This window comes from Bidens hawaiensis, unplaced genomic scaffold, assembly GCF_021521415.1.
Source record: "Bidens hawaiensis isolate Kalapana, Puna unplaced genomic scaffold, B.hawaiensis_p1.1 tig00007607_1, whole genome shotgun sequence".
NCBI classification, from domain to species: Eukaryota; Viridiplantae; Streptophyta; class Magnoliopsida; order Asterales; family Asteraceae; genus Bidens; species Bidens hawaiensis.
Genome location: NW_027491529.1, coordinates 769480 through 788799, shown reverse-complemented (window position 1 = coordinate 788799; position 19320 = coordinate 769480). Strand labels below are relative to the sequence as shown.

General features: G+C 35.1%; 1 pseudogene; it reads right to left on the bottom strand.

Moving 5' to 3' along the window:
• Positions 1-16463: 16463 nt before the first annotated feature.
• On the bottom strand, positions 16464-19001 carry LOC143635588 (protein FAR1-RELATED SEQUENCE 5-like; annotated as a pseudogene).
• Positions 19002-19320: the final 319 nt, after the last annotated feature.

Sequence of the window (19320 nt, the reverse complement as noted above, 5' to 3'; positions counted from 1 at the left end):
GCTTCTTTGATGGTTCACCAGTAGCTACAGCTTTACCCTTTCTTTTTCTTTCCAGCTGAGCTTTCATGGTGGCAGCTAGAGCAGCATCGACTGCATCTTGTTGTTCTTTAAGAGCTCATTCACCAGCTCCACCATCACCATCATTCCCATCACTATCACCATCATCATCTCCACCATCACCGTTCCCACCTTCTCCCCCTTCACGCTCGGAATCCGAATCGTCGTGGATCCAGCGCTCATTAAGAGGACATACATAATCCAGATTGATTATATGACCAATCATCCGTTTGTCCTTTGGCTTCTCCTTTCTATACGTCAACATTCGATGAACGGTGTCAACAGCCATGTTTTCTTGATGAAGTACATCATTCACTCTCTTCTGATCGATATCCAAATTCGGAATCAAATCTTGAATAATAAGCTGAAGGAAACGAGGGTACATCAAGAATTTCTTCGACTGAAGAGTTTGCTGAACCTGTTCCTTCAAATGATCAAATACTAACTCTGAATAATTATACGACATGTTCAGAATCAAAGCAACAAAGGCCGACGGTACACTCAGTCTACACTCATCAAATCCACCCCGACATCCACTCATACAATGAAGTAACACATGGAGAAGATACCTGTATGGTTCACACAACCCGTTCTTGTTTAGCATAGACCTAAGAATATCACCCCCATAATTCAAGCGTGTAAATAAGCCTCTAACCAGCTGTCTGTCAAATTCACTTGGGTTGTCATCATTATCATCAAATTGAAGTACTCGGCGAATGACTGCAACATCAATCGTAATTGGAGTTCGATTGATTGTAGCTCTAATAGATTTATCTTTTTCAACATATTCAGCCGTGTTCCAAAACTGTCTGATAATACTTAGATACACTTTAGGTCTAGCGGTAATGGCATAGTTTATCTTTGCTCATCGTAAGAAGGTCAGCATATCTCCAAATGTTTCCAAATCAGGTACATCTTGATCAACATAAGCACAAATGTTGTGCTTTTTTATCAAACGGTAATAAGATTACTTATGCTTGTTGATCTTGTTGGGGTGGTTGTCTCTGTGGAAGTTGTTCTAGTGGTGGTTGATTTTGTTGTCCTTGAGCAGCCATGTTTTACTGTATAAATAAAAACAAATATGAGAAGATGTAAAATTTATCAAATTATTTATAGATAGTGTATATTCATTTTTAACAGAAAGGTGAATTTAATTTATATACGCGTGTAGACGGTTTAAATACTTTAATTAAATTAAGGCAATTGTAAATTTAATTGATAAATGTCATTCGTTACGAATCACACTGATTCGTTACAATAAAATAACGTATCAGGCGATTCGCTATCAAGTAAATTACCTAACAAACTGGACATAGCGAATTACTATTTAATCTTGACGAACTAAAATCTAGTTCGTTATATTTTAAGCGAATCCCCATCTAATTCGTGTAAAGCCATATTCGCTTAGCTAGTTCGTGTAGGATCTTAACGAATTGGACACGAAACAGTCCCAATTCGCTAAGATTAACGAATGGTCCAATAATTCAGACTTGTTCTTTGACCAGTTTGGTCAAAGTCAAAATCAAAATGAACAACAATAGTCAACATTATAAACCCAGATACAATTAGGCCATAACCATCGTCGAAGCATCAAGATAATTAGCTCGTTGAGCTCGGAATTCTACTCGTAAACTAAGATGGATGAGATTGAGACTCAGCATCACGAGATACTTAGGTTAAACGAACAGACCATAACCACTGAAAAAACAGATACATAATTAACCCAGCAAACAACAATCAAATAATGATTAAAGTCCACCAAGGGTATCGGAATGACATTCCGATCACAATGATATCTAAATTAACAAGTGTGTCAACACAAATTATACCGAAATGGGGTTTATAAACTCGGAAACCCTTAAACCCTTAACAGTTCATAATTTAACTATCAAATCTTAGCCATTTTTGACGAAAATTAGATCGCCATGATCGGCTATACCTTAGAAATCCAAAGATATCTTAGAAATATCAAAACGTGAAGATTGAATTTTCATAGAAAATTTTGAATAAGGTTACTTTAAGGTGAAGGAAGAAGGCGAACAGTGGAGAACTGTTCGTTTTCTTGTCTTTTATAACCTTGCACCCAACCCTAGGTACAGCTTGCACGAAATAGGCAATTCGTTTGAATTAACGTTAGCGAATTAGCCCATTCGTTAATTAATTCGTTAACTTAGGTTAACGAATCACTTCCTGATTCGATACATTAAATTAGCGAATCAAGATATGGTTCGTGGCGTGATTCGTTAAATATGCATAACGAAGGGATGATTCGTTACAGAGTGCGGGAGCGAATTAGGTGAGGGAACCAGAAGCTAGTTCGCTAAAGAATCACCTAGTTCGTTATCCATAAATAACGAATTAGCTTTTAACAAATTAAAATTTTTATTTAATTTTAAATTTAAATAATTAAAAATTAATTAAATAATAAATAAAGTTAACTTAAAACAAATTACCGAGAAACTTTTATCCCGATAATTAAATACTTTAAAAACGTTTCAGTTTTACGAAACATAACTTAAAAAATATTTAAAAAGAAAAAAAAATCTTTTTGGTATTTTGTAAAATAAAGCATAAAGAATATATTTACAAAAGAATATATGAACAATTAAAAATAGACAATCTTTTTGTGTTTTCATTAATTTTTCAAAAACAGAACATATTTTTGTATTTTTTTTTGTTGAGTTTGAGCAGAGAATCATATTAACCAAAATGCCCTTCCATCACAGTTTTATATTTCAGCGATATTATGACTGGCGATAAGTCGGTCATTGGTATTGTTATCCACATAAATCTAATAACACACATTCAAGTATTTTTGTGATATTATTAATTTGTTCAATTAAAGCACAGAATATCAGAAACGATCAACCTCTAATCTCGGTTCAAGCTTAATTTGATTTTTGCCAAATCACCCCAACTTGACTTAAACCATTATATTGTTGATCAAAATTTTTGATACCAATTTTGAAATTTTGAGCAATGCATCAAGTTTTCTTTACTGTGAGTGAGTATGCACGAGTCCATCTGTCGGCTTACATACATTGTATCCCCTGGGGTCCGTTTCTTAATCGTATTAAGACGTGCGCAAGGGAGGAACAATTGTATGACTAACAACGGATTTTGATCAAGTCAGTAATTTAAATTGTACGAAGTACAGCGGCGATCAAGTTTAATGACTTTGGGTTTGCTTCTTGAAAGCGAGTGAAATATTCATGATTATGAATACCCAGATGATTAAGCCGCATAAAGACTCACAGTGTCCAGAATCTTAACGCTTGTTATTTGCTTTATTTTATTTTTGGGTGATCAACAAATATAAGGCCTGAGTATGACTCCTATACATTTCTGCCATCCTCACCGAGACATTTGCTAGAGACTAACACCCCTTTCAATTTGGTGTTTCTTTATGTTTATATCACATACTTTACTCTACTGGGTTGTTTTAAGACCTACCAATGCACCAATGCAATTAAGCACACAGTCTTTTAAGCTTACTTTTTGCTGGATTTGGGGTCAAGATAATCAATGTACTATCATGTTCTCTTTTTGCTTCAAAAACTCAAAATTTTGAGGAGCATAAAATAAAGAAAAGATAACTTTAATCGCCCCAGTTTACTTAAGTTTATAAATATATGGCTAACCATCAATTCACAAGTGAATAATAGGACCAAGACATGCAAGCATGCTTCACAAACTTAAATAACCGACATAATTTTCAGCGAGAAAATAATCTAAAAACGCCTGAAAAAATCTTTTTGGTTTTTCTCTTTACAAACAAAATAAACTTCACAATCTTTTTGGATTTTCGGATTTTTCTGTACAAACATAAATCACATTCTTTTTGGTTTTTCAAAATTTTAAAATGTTTTTGGTTTTTCTAAATATTTAAAAGAAAAACATTAAAGAACAGAAATCACAATATTTTTGAATTTTGAAATTTTTTAATGTTTTTTGGATTTTATCTATACAAACGAAAAACACACTCTTTTTGTATTTTCTAGATTTTCATCCCCTAAAACCAAAATAAATTTTAAAAGAAAGATATGACAGAAAATACAAATAGTCATCCTTGTTTAAGGATATCAGCGAGGGTCTTCAATCCGTTTAAATCAAGCAAAAATTTAAAACGCGTTTTGTCAAAAGCTTTAGTAAACAGATCGGCTCTCTGAAAGTCAGTATGTACTTTCTCAAGATCAATTAATTTCTTTTCATAGCAATCCCGTATAAAATGATATCGAATTTCGATATGTTTCATTTTAGAATGTTGTACGGGATTCTTGGTGATACTAATAGCAGCTAAATTATCGATCAAGATGGGAGTAGTAAGAAACTTCAAACTGTAGTCGCGAAGATGTTGTTGTATCCACAAAACCTGGGAATAGCAACTCCAGGCTGCAACATATTCAGCTTCGGCGGTTGAAGTGGAGACCGTTGTCTGCTTCTTACACTGCCAGGAAACAAGCCGGCTTCCTAAGAATTGACATCTCGCTGTGGTAGACTTGAAATTGATCTTGCATCCTCCATAATCTAAGTCTGAGTAGGCAGTAAGATCGAAAGTATTATCTTTGGGGTACCATACCCGATGTCAGGATTTCCCCGTAGATATTGCAAAATATGCTTGATCGCTGCCAGGTGAGTCACTCGGGGACTAGCTTGGTACCTAGCACACAAACAAACATCAAACATTATGTCGGGTCGAGAAGCAGTCAAATACATTAGAGAACCAATCATAGCACGATAAAGGGTCGGATCAACGGTATTCTCCAATTCATCCGGTGATAAATTGTGACCCACTAGAAGAGGAGTAGAAGGGATTTTTCCGGCAGTAATCTTGAACCGTTCCAAGACATCGTTCACATATTTTGTCTGATGAATGAAGATTCCCTTATCAGACTGGTGAACCTGCAGCCCTAAAAAGAAATTCATCTCTCCCATCGAGCTCATCTCGAACTTGGTCTGAATAGACTTCTCGAACTCCTTACATAATTTGTCGTTCGTAGACCCAAAGATTATGTCATCAACATAAATCTGAACAAGCAGAAGATCACCACCAATATTCTTGTAAAATAAAGTGCTGTCAACCGTTCCACGTTTGAAGCCGTTATCCGTCAAATGGTTGGCAAGCGTGCCATACCAAGCTCTCGGGGCTTGATGAAGACCATACAATGCCTTGTTTAAACGGTAAACACGGTCAGGATAATCAGGATCCTCAAAACCTGGAGGTTGTAGGACAAACACTTCTTCGTGAAGTTCTCCATTTAGAAAGGCACTCTTAACGTCCATTTGATACACTTTGATGTTCTTGTAAGCAGCATAAGCCAGAAAGATTCGAATCGACTCTAATCTTGTCACTGGCGCATAAACCTCAGTGTAATCAATACCCTCTTGCTGATGAAATCCCTGCACCACTAAACGTGCCTTGTTTCTCACAATTAACCCACGATCATCCTTCTTACACATATATACCCACTTAGTCGGAATTGCCTTCTTGACTCTAGCAGGTTTATCAATAAGATCCCAAACACCTAAACGAGAAAATTGTTGTAGTTCTTCTTGCATAGCTTCTACCCAAGAAGGATCTTGTAAAGCCACACGTGGAGTTGTTGCCTCGACTTGAGATAGAAAACAAGAAAACTTAGCAACAGCTGCAATTTCAGATGCGTGTAAGTCAGCATGAACACAAAGAGCATTATTGTCACTTGAAGAGGTGATTTGATGTCGTGTCTGAACCCCTACATCAAGGTCTCCAATAATGTTTTCTTGTGGATGATAATTATGAATCCTGATAGTCGGAATTTCGGACACAACAATATTTTCAAATAAGTTAGTATAATGTTCACCCAACTCAGGAGATGAAACATTATTCTCAACTACGGAAGCATTATCATCAGATGAGGTAGAAGCAGTATCAAAATGAACAGGAGCTTCGTTTTCAGGTTCTTCAGTTGGAGCAGCAATTGGAGCTTCAACATCATTTGAACTTGCAAATCGTGGAATTTCCAAATGTTCTTCAAAATACGCCCGAACTACATCTTCATCTGGATGATCAGTTGATGGGGTGAAAGAATTAAATAGGCCATTATAATCAAACATCCATTCGGGACCTTTCCCTTGTGAAGGAGTAGTGTACTTCTGACAATCAACATGGTACCACTCTTCGACACAACCAGACGTAAAATTGAAAACTCGTTTCTTAGGTGACGCATACCCTAAGAAATAACCCTCAATGGCCTTCTCTTCAAATTTACTCGCATCCCTCTTCAGAATAGTACAAGGACACCCAAAAGGTTCCAAATACTTTAAGTTAGGCTTAAGATTGTTTAATAATTCATAACTGGTCTTCTTTAGTCGTTTAACCGTCAGAACTCGATTAAGAGTATAGCAAGCCGTATTCACAGCCTCATTCCAGAATTGCACAGGAAGCTTAGAATCAGCAAGCATGGTTCTTGCAGCTTCAATCAAGGTTATGTTCTTTCTTTCAGCAACGCCATTTTGTTGAGGTACATAGGGTGCACTAGATTCTCGGTGAATTCCCTTTTGGATACAAAAGAAATCCAACATAGTGTTCTTGAATTCTGTTCCATTATCACTCCGAATTCTCCTCACCTTTTGTTTGTAAAGTGATTCGATTTTCGTGATAAGGTTTTGTATCAAAACAGGCGTTTGATCTTCCGAGCTCATGAATAAAACCCAGGAATATCTCGAATAATCATCAGTCACGACAAGACAATACCAGTCTCCAGAAATACTCGCACGATTCACTGGACCAAACGAATCCATATGAAGTCGTTCTAGCGCAGTATCAATGGAATTCAACAACTTAGAGGGATGTGTCTTCTTCTTCTTCTGCTGGCCCTTTTTGCATGCAACGCAGTGATCGGATAACTTAAAATTATTTAACGAGACACCCTCAACTAAGTCATTTGCCATTAAATAATTCATCTTTCTGACATGTATGTGACCCATTCTTCGATGCCAAAGTATGGAGTCTTTCTCGGTTGCTTTCGAGACAAAACACGTTTCGATCGATGTAGATGCTCTAGAGTTCATATTCAAGACATAAATATCATTTGATCGTGGTGATCTCATGACAACCATGTCCTCGGGAATAACATAACCCGGTTTCAAGATAAGACATTCTTTGTCAGTAAATATCGTAGTGTACTTTTTATCACAAATCTGCGATACACTCAATAAGTTATGATCAACTTTGTCGCAATAATTCACTTTCTCAAACGTAATGTGACCATTTGAAACTTCACTCTCTTGTGTGATCATGCCCCTAGAATTCCCAGCAAACGCTACATAACCCCCTTGAATATTTCTCACATTTGATAAGAGGTTGAGATTTCCAGTAATATGGCAAGAACATCCGCTGTCCATAATCCAGTTTTCACCAGAAATGGTCTTGGATGAACCCTACACACAAACAAAAGTGATTAGTTCAAAAAGGCAGCCCAGGCCTCGGTCTTGGGCACCTCTTGGTTTTCTTGGGAAAAATTAACTTTACTTGCATTCATTTGTTGTTCAGCAACTTGTGAATAAGTTGCAGGTTTCTTTGACTTTCGTCTTAGATACGCTGCCTGAAACACATTTGAATTTTCATTCTTACACAAAGGAGCAGTTGGAACAAACTTGGATTTAACTTGACCATGAGTCTCATTAACATGAACCACCTTACGAGGATTCACATTAGAGAACATAATATGAGTATCACCAGCATACGACACAGGTCGTTTCAAAAACTCCTTTACCACAGGAATCGGTTTGGAATGGTCCTTGATAAAAGGATGAAGATTCTGCTGATACTTCTGACTACAATCCCTCACAACATGACCAAGTTGACCGCACAAGAAACAAGTTCGCATGTCTACACGATGATGATGCGAGATATTTGGAATGAATGACTCAAAAGTTTGTTGATGACTCACATTTTTAGTCATGCTCTTAGCAAACTCATCAGATAATTCAGATTTCTTCTTTAAGTAAAAATCTAAATTAGAACAGTTTGAAAAACTTTTCAAGGTGTCAGTTCCTGTTGACTTAACAAATTTAACTTGCTTAGCTTGTTGAGATTTCCAGTAATATGGCAAGAACATCCGCTGTCCATAATCCAGTTTTCACCAGAAATGGTCTTGGATGAACCCTACACACAAACAAAAGTGATTAGTTCAAAAAGGCAGCCCAGGCCTCGGTCTTGGGCACCACTTGGTTTTCTTGAGAAAAATTAACTTTACTTGCATTCATTTGTTGTTCAGCAACTTGTGAATAAGTTGCAGGTTTCTTTGACTTTCGTCTTAGATACGCTGCCTGAAACACATTTGAATTTTCATTCTTACACAAAGGAGCAGTTGGAACAAACTTGGATTTAACTTGACCATGAGTCTCATTAACATGAACCACCTTACGTGGATTCACATTAGAGAACATAATATGAGTATCACCAGCATACGACACAGGTCGTTTCAAAAACTCCTTTACCACAGGAATCGGTTTGGAATGGTCCATGATAAAAGGATGAAGATTCTGCTGATACTTCTGACTACAATCCCTCACAACATGACCAAGTTGACCGCACAAGAAACAAGTTCGCATGTCTACACGATGATGATGCGAGATATTTGGAATGAATGACTCAAAAGTTTGTTGATGACTCACATTTTTAGTCATGCTCTTAGCAAACTCATCAGATAATTCAGATTTCTTCTTTAAGTAAAAATCTAAATTAGAACAGTTTGAAAAACTTTTCAAGGTGTCAGTTCCTGTTAACTTAACAAATTTAACTTGCTTAGTTTGTTTTAAAACTTGTTTTGCTCTTGTAATTGGATTTGATGAAACTGATGTTTTCGCTTGAGCATATTGACGTTCAAGTTCACGAACTTTGGAAGTTTCATTGTAAAACGAACTTTCAATTAGTTCAGGTTTAATGATACTAATTGGAATGTCTTTTTCAGTGAACATTGTGTCCATTCCCTTTAACTTAAGAACTCTAGCAGCAGATGGCTTAGAACTAGAAGGATTAATGAAACGCATTAAATCCTCATCAGAAATTTTCGGTTTTTCCGACTTCTTTGCCTTCATAGAGTTCACTTTCATTGAATTTTCCTTTTTCTCATGAGGTTTGTGTGAACCATACACTGCTTCCTCAAATTCGTGAGGCTCGCATATAATATGATTAGAACTAGGAATGTTCTTATTCTTGTGTATAATCTCGGGTTCAAACACATCCTCGATAATGACCTTGTCATCGTGTTCAACAAACACCTTTTTGCTTTGAACATGAGATTTTTGAAGAGCAACTTGGGTTTTAACATTTTTAGATTTAATAGATTTAACATTTTCTGAAATCACAGGTTCTTTCAAAATTACCTCTTCTTCCTTTTTAGCAAAAGGATTCATTTTATAGTCGTTGTGAAATGGTGGAGGAATTTCTACAAAACCTATACCCTTTTTAGAGTCCTTTTGTTTTCCAGAAACTTCAATAATTTCATTCAACAAAAATGAATAATTTCGAAATTTACCCAACTTGTTCTTCAACTCAAGAACCTCGTTCTCAAGCTCAGTTATCTTAGAACGATGTTTCAATATTTTTTGAAACTTTTGGTCATTAATGGTCATTTTCACAGATAATTCGGCTTTGAGATCATGGTTTCTTGTCGACAATGCTTCAATCTTTTCTCGAGATCTCATTTGAGATTCAAGAGATTGTCGATAAGTATCTTTCAGAGAAGCAATTTCTTGTATAAGACTATCATTTTGGTTTTTCAAAGCTTCTAACTTAGATTTGTTAGATTCACAGTCAAAACATGATGCTTTAACAGATGAATAGCAGAAATAGAATTACTAACCTTGTTAATCTTGGCCATGCAAGCAAACATTGATTCGGAAGGCTTGTCGCAAGAGTCATCAGAATCAGATCCAGAATCATTATCAGAAGACATCTCACTAGCAGTTGCAACTTGACAATCATTGTGTAATCCAAACATAGCCAAATTTGCTTGAACATCATTGCATAGTAACCGTTGTGACCAGTCGGTTCCATCTGCTAACATTGCTTGTGTTATAGAAGAAGATGGTTTCTTTCCAGCATCACTTCCTCGTGGTGTAGAAGCATTTTGACTTTGACCATGAGGACCAGTGTATTCTTTCCTTGGTTTGTCACATTCCTTCGCGAAATGCCCAAATTCTTGACAATTATAACACTTTACTTTTAATTTGTCAAAACCCAACTTCTTGTTTAAAGCTGGAAGATCTTTTCCAGTTCTCTGCATGAATATTTTAACTTTACGAACGATCATAGCCATGTTCCATTTTAAATCCATGATTTCTAGATCATCTGGATCTATCTGATCATAGTCCTCATCTGTTAAATCACTTGTGGCAATCTTACTACTCACTAAGTTTTCATATGAAGACATAAAGGCTGTCAAAAAAGCAAAGTTTTGCTCAGCTTCCTTTATATTAACACTAGGTGGTGTAGCAAATGGATTTGTATTAGTTGAACTTCCAGAACCACCCGAATTACCAGCAAAGTAGAAACAAACTTTTGAATCATTAAACATAGTTGATTCTTGTTCACTTGCAGCATGAGTAAGAAAAGCAGTGATTGGAGAGATCGTTGAACTAAGAGGCATACTTCCACAATAGAAAGCTGGATCTTGATTTTCTTTGGAGGATTTTTGACACTTAAGATCGTATTCTCTAGCTTCGATCTTTTGTAGAAATTCAAGTGCCGTCAAGTCTTCATTCACAAAATAGTCATTCTCTTTCAAAACCATTAGAAATGTTGAGTAAGAACTTGGAAGCACACTTTTAATAATGTCAATTTTATCCCTTTCAGAAATTTCCATTTTCATCTTGTCCATTTCAGCAATTAAATGACTAAATCTTGTAGTCATCTCTTCAACTTTTTCTCCCTTCAATAGATTAAAGTTTCGAAACTGAAACTTGAGCATCACTTTCTTACTCTCAGCTGTGTTTCCCATGCTTCTCATACGCAGATGTTGAAATAAAGACGCACATCTCTTGATACTACCAACTTGATGAAAGATATTTTCTAGTAATGCCATAGTCAGAATAGAATAGGCTTTTATCTCGATTTCTAAAGCTTTCTTCTCTTCTTGTGAGTATTGAGAAACAACTTTAGGAGTATACCCAATAGTGTCATCACCAATCATTGGTGCCACATAAACTTCATCAAGACAGTAAGAGCAATCAGGATGAACAGATCCCAAATGTGCACGAAACCGAGGTTCCCACTTGGCAAAGTCACTGAACTTCATCAATCTTGGACATTTAGAATGCGAACCTATCTCGGTATCAAGTTGCAGCATCTGTTGCATTAACATGTTTTGAGACGCTAATGCATACATACCGGCCATCTTTGAAAAGTTTCAAAAATTTAAAGGGTGTAACAAATAAAATTTAATAATCTGTGAACAGTTATAGCGAACTGTGAACAGTGTTTAACGAATCAACTCTTAACAAGGTTAAGATTGACCAAATGGCGAAACAGATAACGAATGAGATGAAGGTTTAGCGAATCACAAGTCAACTTAACGAATTGACCAAACGAATCACAAAGGATTAGTTTAGCGAATTAGACAGTAATCAGCAATGAATCGCCAAAATAAACTTAGCGAATCATTAAGGAATGCTTAGCGAATCAGCTACAGTAGATTAGCGAATCACACTATAACAAATCAGGTTGTTACAACCGTTTGTAACAAACTCTGACACCTTACGCCACGTGGCAAAGGTTGTTAGGACACAAATCCCAAGTTGGACGCGTGTCACACGAATCAGATTAGGCGAATCAGTCACTATAACGAACAAGCTAGCGAACTACTTAAAATGGGTAACAAATTGACAAATTCAGATAACGAATCAAGATGAAACATCTAACGAATCACCATACAGATGATAACGAATTACGTTCATCTTCAAATCTTCAAACATTCAACATAATTTTCCAGAAATTATGAAGATCAACCCGAAAACCCAGAAATACCAAATCTGTAATACTATCTCGTTACTCAACCAAATCACACAAATTACCTATCAAACTCCTCGTAATCTAATTCCGAATCCAGTACACACAACCTCGTGACCGAACGATTTCAATTACTCAACCAATTTAACCAATAACAATACTATGTTTCGGACTTAAACCGAAAACATAACCAAAACACACAAATCGAAATCAAACCTCAATTACACTTAACCAAACCTCTCCAATACCTTAACCATCTCAAAACCAGTCCAATCCAACCATAAATCGATTCAAAAACGCTTAAACAGAAAAATTAATAAAAACGATAGCAATATCAAACCAAATCAAGTGTATGAGCACCAACAGCTCTGATACCACTTGTTGGAACCCGATGACTCGTATCAATAACGATAACAACGAACAGATCTCAGATCTGTGAATATACTATTAATACGTTTAAGGATCTAGCTCATAATTAACTTTGATTCAGTGTTATATATGTGTATCTATTATCAATATATTAGTATTGGTGTTTGTATAAGATTAGTGTGAAGCTTGAGAGAGAGATTGGAAAACAATTCGTTAATTAACTCAATTCTCAAAAACTGTTTAAAACGTGAACAGGAGTTCACTATAAATAGAAGGTGATCTGGTTCGCTAACATCCCCTAGCGAACCAGCTTCCCATTCGTTACATACATTAAATTAGCGAAACACCCCCTGATTCGTTAACATCCCCTAACGAATCAGGAGGGAATACATTTACTGACTAGTTCGCTAACATCCCCTAGCGAACTAGCCTTTAACTTAGCGAACTAACTTAAAAAACAAACTATTATTACATTAAATCATAAATAAAACATTAACGTTAAATACAAAGACTTTAGACGCAAAACCGTGCACTAACATAACAAGATGAGTATTTTTTTGGTGGTGTTCAATCTTAAGAAGTCGTCAATTTTCACAATTGGCCATTTTCCAAATATGTTTCCGTTGGCAACAATATGGGACAATGACGTGTTCGAATCTAAAGACACCCCGTACAAACTGGTAAGAATCTACTTAATTAGACAATAAATATGATAATTAATTTAGTAAAATGAAACAAAAAATTACACATATGTTAATTAGTATATTAACGGAATTCTAGAAGGACATGTTTGTGAGATATTTGGAGTTATGGAATCATCCAAAGAGTGAGGAGATAAAGGGGAGTAAGATTGAAAGAATTCAAGTAAAATGGGCAATCACAAACCACACGACAGAAGGTGGAGTGGTGTTGATGAGGCATATGGAGACTTTCATGGAGGAGGGAGAAAACTTTGAAGCCAGGTTTGCTAGACAAGGCATGAAAAAAAAAGTCAGCTTAAAGGTTTAAGGATAAAAATATTATCAACAATTCTTTTGTCTGACTTAAACACAATGAAGAAAGAAGTTTTGATGGAGGCAGGAAGTAAGTGAAAAGATCCCACGACTTAAGTATGCTTTTGATTAAACTTGTACATTTTGCTTTGTAAAACTTTAATTACATATGGGTTAGGGTACTGTGGTCTCTGAACATGATTTAAGTGAGGTAAGTGGTTGGGGCAAAGAAGTTACGGATGCGACTTCTGTTTTTGTGGTGTATTTGTGCTTTTGGATATGACGGTGGGCCCTTATATTTTTATCTGATGGTTTAATATGTAAATTATGGACAAAAAGTGTCTTTGGAAATAGATATTAGGTGGCTCCATGTAGGGAATTCCAATGAAGATAATATTTGAAGTAGCGTACAGTACAAAAGATAATATTTAAAGTAACGTACAGTACAAAAGTGATACTGAAGTTGGTTTAACACTTGGAACATGAAACAAAACAGTCAAACAAATTTGCGGGGGGGGGGGGGAGGGGAGGGGAAGACTTGATTTAGTTGAACACGTGATGATTAGCCAAAACGTATGGTAGGTTGACCAAACGATTTAGGTTACACAAATTTTTTTTTGTTAAAATTCTAGTATGTTTATTTTTCACGAAGAAATGAACTCATGTGTTATGCCAAAATTATAACCGAAAGCCTTTATTATACAATATGTGAAGCCTATTCATATAATATATGGGAAACCCATTGTGTTGTGTGATATCCATGTCTACATATGTTTTAAGATATAAAAAACATATGTTATCCAACGTAACATATGTTTTACAGTGTGTCATAACATATGTTATCCAACATAACATATGTTTTACAGTGTTTCATAACATAAGTTATCATGTTATCTTTCTATCGAACGTGTCAAGCTCGAGTTGAAAAACAAACAAAATTCATCTAAAAGTGATTGGACATCCAACGAAAGTTGTAGTAAGTTGTTAAGTTAAAGGTTTCTTTATATGGGATGCCTTTTGACAACAAGTAAAATTAAACTGTATGTTCATTAAAGTTTAAATAAAGATTAATGTATACTAAAAGCGGACAGCTTGCATTTCAAAAATAAATATCTAAAAAATATAATTCAAGAATAACCTACAAAAAACCAAGGAAAATAAGTTTTTAGTATTACTTATATTGTACTATCTTGTACTTTTGGAAGTTAGATAATATTATTTTCAATTTGGTATTCCTTGTAGGGTCACATTTACCTCATTAATATACAGAAGTATCAAGTAAAGATAAGACATATAAAGTAAAGATAACCTACTAGGGTCCCTAACCTACTAAACTATTATAAGACAACAAGACAACAATACGCAAGTACGATGCACGTTCACCAGGAAACTTTACTTTAACATAACAACATGAATTAACGATGGGACAGACTAGTCATTCTAGTAAAATGACTCTTTTGATAAAGTAAACTATATAAGTACCCCAACCAAGGGAACTAAAACTAAACTAAAAATAAGAGAAACAAAAACAACAAAAATAAAGTTAAAACAACAATAAGAATGTCCCTTTTCTGTATTTCACGTCACAACACTTTGATATCATCTTCAAGCTTGTTTTTTGATTTCAACAACCCAGGGATGATTCGCTTTGAATGGTCACACATTGGCTGATAACAATATAACCACACTTGTTCTCATGCAGTTTAAAAAAACAAAAACAAAAACAAAAAGAAAATACAAAATGAGTGTGTTTTACATAATTATGCAGACAAAAAACATAATATACCAAATGAGGACATGAATAAAAACGGCGACCAAGATTCAAATCGATCCAAGACGTGCATAAGGTGGCAAACTTATGGCAGTAGTAAACATACATATTGGTTAGTCTGATTTTTGGAATGTGCTTGATGTCAGCCGAGTGGAATGTGGTTTTTGTAGTGTGCTTTTTGGATGGGTATTTAACAATTCAAACTCAGTGGGTGGAGAATAAAAATGTTAAATTAATTCAAGATAATAAATGCAAGATAATATGGTAGGAGGGAAAATTAGATAGGTCAATTAATTGATTTACAAGATGGGACCTTGACACATTTTCCAATATAGTAAACTAAAGAAAGAACCGTAATTTAATTCACGTGAACTACTACCATTAAATAACAAGATACAATCTTAACATAGGGGATTGAACAAAGGTACAACAACATAGTAAACATACATTGGGAAACTAATTAAGGAAAGCCTAATAGATTTAAAAAAAATTAAAATTACCAAACACATAGTACATAAAGTTAGATAATTCATCGACCCCATTTTGACCATCTAAAACCAAGGGTGTCACAAACTAACGAACAAAATTGAAACGTTTGCAACAGTGGTAGAAGTCAAAGACGGAGTCGGGTATGGAAACAGAGTGGTGATGTTAGGGAGGGGATTGCCAAAATCATTGTAAAACATCCATTCGTCATCTTGAAGTTGACCGCAACGACTTGAATTTCTTATGCAACTTGGCTCAACTTTGGGCCTCTCAACCTTCTGGATTTTGTACTTAAATTCTTCAACTTTAGGTTCAATAAAATTTGACTAAATTTTGGAAGAAGTTAGGTTCTCTCTTTTGACCACATGTTTAAAATACATTCTGGAAGAGGACTCTATTTTAATCTTAGAAAGAGGAACTAATCTACGTCGAGGTGTAGATATGATAAAAATTGGAAAAAAATGTAGAAAACAAGACTTCTAGTATCTCCATCTCATTTATATAATGATGAAAAGATGAAGGAGGTTAGATGAAGATGTGATGTGGTAAATAAATATGGTGGTAAATGTAAGTCCAGAGGTCAAATGGTTGTTTAGTCCCAAAGGGTAGAGAAATAAATTTAGTAACAAAGAAAAAGTAACAAAAAAGTAAGTTGAGAAAAACAAACAAAATAAAATAAAATAACCATTAAACAAACTTGCAATGTCATACATGATAATAGATAGTAATTAAGAAACAACATGCTAAAATTTAGAAAAAAATAACAATCAAAACCTAACATGCCTTCCTATGAAATTTAATTATTAATCCCACCATGAACTACCTTAACATTGCCACTGGTTTCTGGTTCTGCCCAAGACTTTTTCTTCTTGTTCTTTGGATTTAAAGGGAAATTACGAGAATCATGATGAACATACTCACCACAACTACGACATAGCCTTGCGACTTTACCTGCCTTCTCGACAATTTTCTCCGACTCACCCGACACTCGACAAACCTTGCCACATCCTTTTGTCCGAACAACATCGGGATTCTTAATAAAAACATCACCTTCGTTGACCTTGCTAACAATTTCTTCAAAAACAGATTTGTTGTCATCTACGACATCGGCATTTTTAAAACTTTTTTCAAAGAACATAGATGTTAATTCTTTTATCTTCATAGCAAAAGATTTGAGACCTTTAGAGTCAACCCTCAACATGTCAACACACTGACTTACCATCTCCAAAACCTCAAAACGTAAAACACTTTGAGGGTTCGAATCCACACTAAAACGGTTTGAAAGTGAGTAAACACTTCTAGGTAGAACATCCCGTTTCCACCTATCACTTACATACTTAAGGGGGATCTTGTCAACTTTTTTAATTCTATAAACACAAAACACATGGCGGCACAAAAAACCAATACGAGTGAATCCCATACAAGAACAAGAGGCTGAGTTCTCAGCAGGATCAAAATTAACCTATTGGAAAAAAATTATAAGAATGATTATAACATATGTTAAAGTAGACTTCACTTATAACATATGTTATCAGGTTAACGTAATACATATGTTAACAACAAAAAGTATGTAAAATTTACCAAATTTGATCCTTAACGTACCAGAAAAACGTTGGTTATGTCATTCATTTTGTCCAAGTGTGTCACGGAATATAAAACATGAGCATCAACGGTTTCAGTATTTGTTACATAACAACAATACTTCCTTTTCATTATCTCCTTTCTAACTTCATTAAAGATGGTTTGAGTGTACAACTAAAATGTATGTTTCTCTATTTCTTCACCAGTACTACTTTTAAAGGAAGCAGATGAAGTCTTGTACTCACAATTTCTTTGAGAATAACGTTGATTGTCTAGTCTAGACTCCATACACAGCAGAAATTGGACAAGAGTGTTAGCGTTAGTTGAGTTGACTTTAAATGTTGCATTCGGGCTTTCACAACGAGATGTAGTCTTCATCAAACAACAAAAAGGGATCTCTCGAAAATAAGCAGGAAGCCAACGATCACGGATCCCAAACATATCATTCAACCACTCGTTGTCTTGTAAACCAAACTTCTCAATAAGATAATGACATCTGGACTCAAATGTGTCAGGGGTGATAAACATATTCCAAACCAAACGATGTAGTCTCGAACGCACGTTAGTATTCTCAACAACATCACCACATACCTAATGTAACAAGAAGCAAAAACATATCAAAAAGACAAAAAACATACATCAACAAAAAAATAAACGCTCAAAATTAAGATAATAACCTTGGCCGGCAATTTCTTCATTATGTGCCACATGCAAAGCCTATGACGTGACTCAGAAAATACCTGAACTATTGCTTGCCGCATAGAAGGATCCTGATCACTTAAAACTAGCTTGACCATGAAAATTAAGAAAGGATTGAAGCAACCATTTGTAAGAGTCAAACTAGCTTGACCATGACAATTAAGAAAGGATTGAAGCAACCATTTGTAAGAGTCGATAGTCTCACTACTTATCAAGGCAGCTCCAAAAGTAACACATTTTTTGTGGTGATCTATACCAGTAAAGGGAACAAATAGCATTTTGTACCTGGAAAAGTTAAAATTTTAAACAATTAAAACATATGTTTTAAAGATAAAGATACATAAGATAAGTTACAACAAAAAACGTGAAATCAAATGGCTGACCTATTAGTCTGAAAGGTGGCATCAAAAGCCAAAACGTGACAAAAAGCTTTATAATTCAACTTGGAAATCTCATCAGCCCAACAGATAGATCTTAACTTGCGATTTTCAACAATAAAATCAAAAAAGAATTTGGGGCATCACTTATAAAGATCTTTCAACCGGTCAATAAATAACTGTGAATCCCTATCACCTATGAAAATCCTCATTCCATTATAAAAGTTCTTGAAATCAATAGGTGTACCTCTTACGTTATGATGACCACCCTTTATTGAGACAAGTAAACGATGAGCAACAGTAGGACCAATTCTATTTAGACTCATCTGGTGGATAAAACTTTTGGTTGAGAATGAAAGCTTTCTAGATATCTTAGTCAAGTCACGGTTAAAAGTTTCAACAAGACAATGATTGTGATCTTCTACAAACTTAGACAAAATAAAGTTACATGTTTCACGACAAAATGAAACACCTACGTGAGCCTTGCAATCAGTTACGGTAAATGTCTTTTGCCTGACATACATTGACGGTTCAGACATGGAATCAAAGGAACGTCTACTTTGAGGGGAACCGTACTTATATCACCTCAGATACTTGTGTGTAATGACACCTTTCCATTTCTTAGTCTGTCCTTTGCGGACCGAAAAACCTGATTCTTCAGCGTACTTATAATACATAGTAACAACATCTTCCCATGATTTGAAAAAAGTGCCTTCAATAGGTTTTAAATTGTTATCAACCTTTGGACGCCAAACATTTGAACCATTAGAAGAATAATAAACATAATAAGCATCCTCTTCTTGAAAAATTGTTGGTTCTATTGAAACAGGAGATACCACATCTGTTTGGCTTAAGGATGTTTGGTTGCTAAAGACATTCTCAAAAAAAAAAAACTTTTAAATAGTAGACAAATAATGCTTCAAAAATAAAGGATTTTAAGTTATAAAATAATTAAAACAAACCGCACCCTTAAAAAAACCATTTATAAAAAATTGG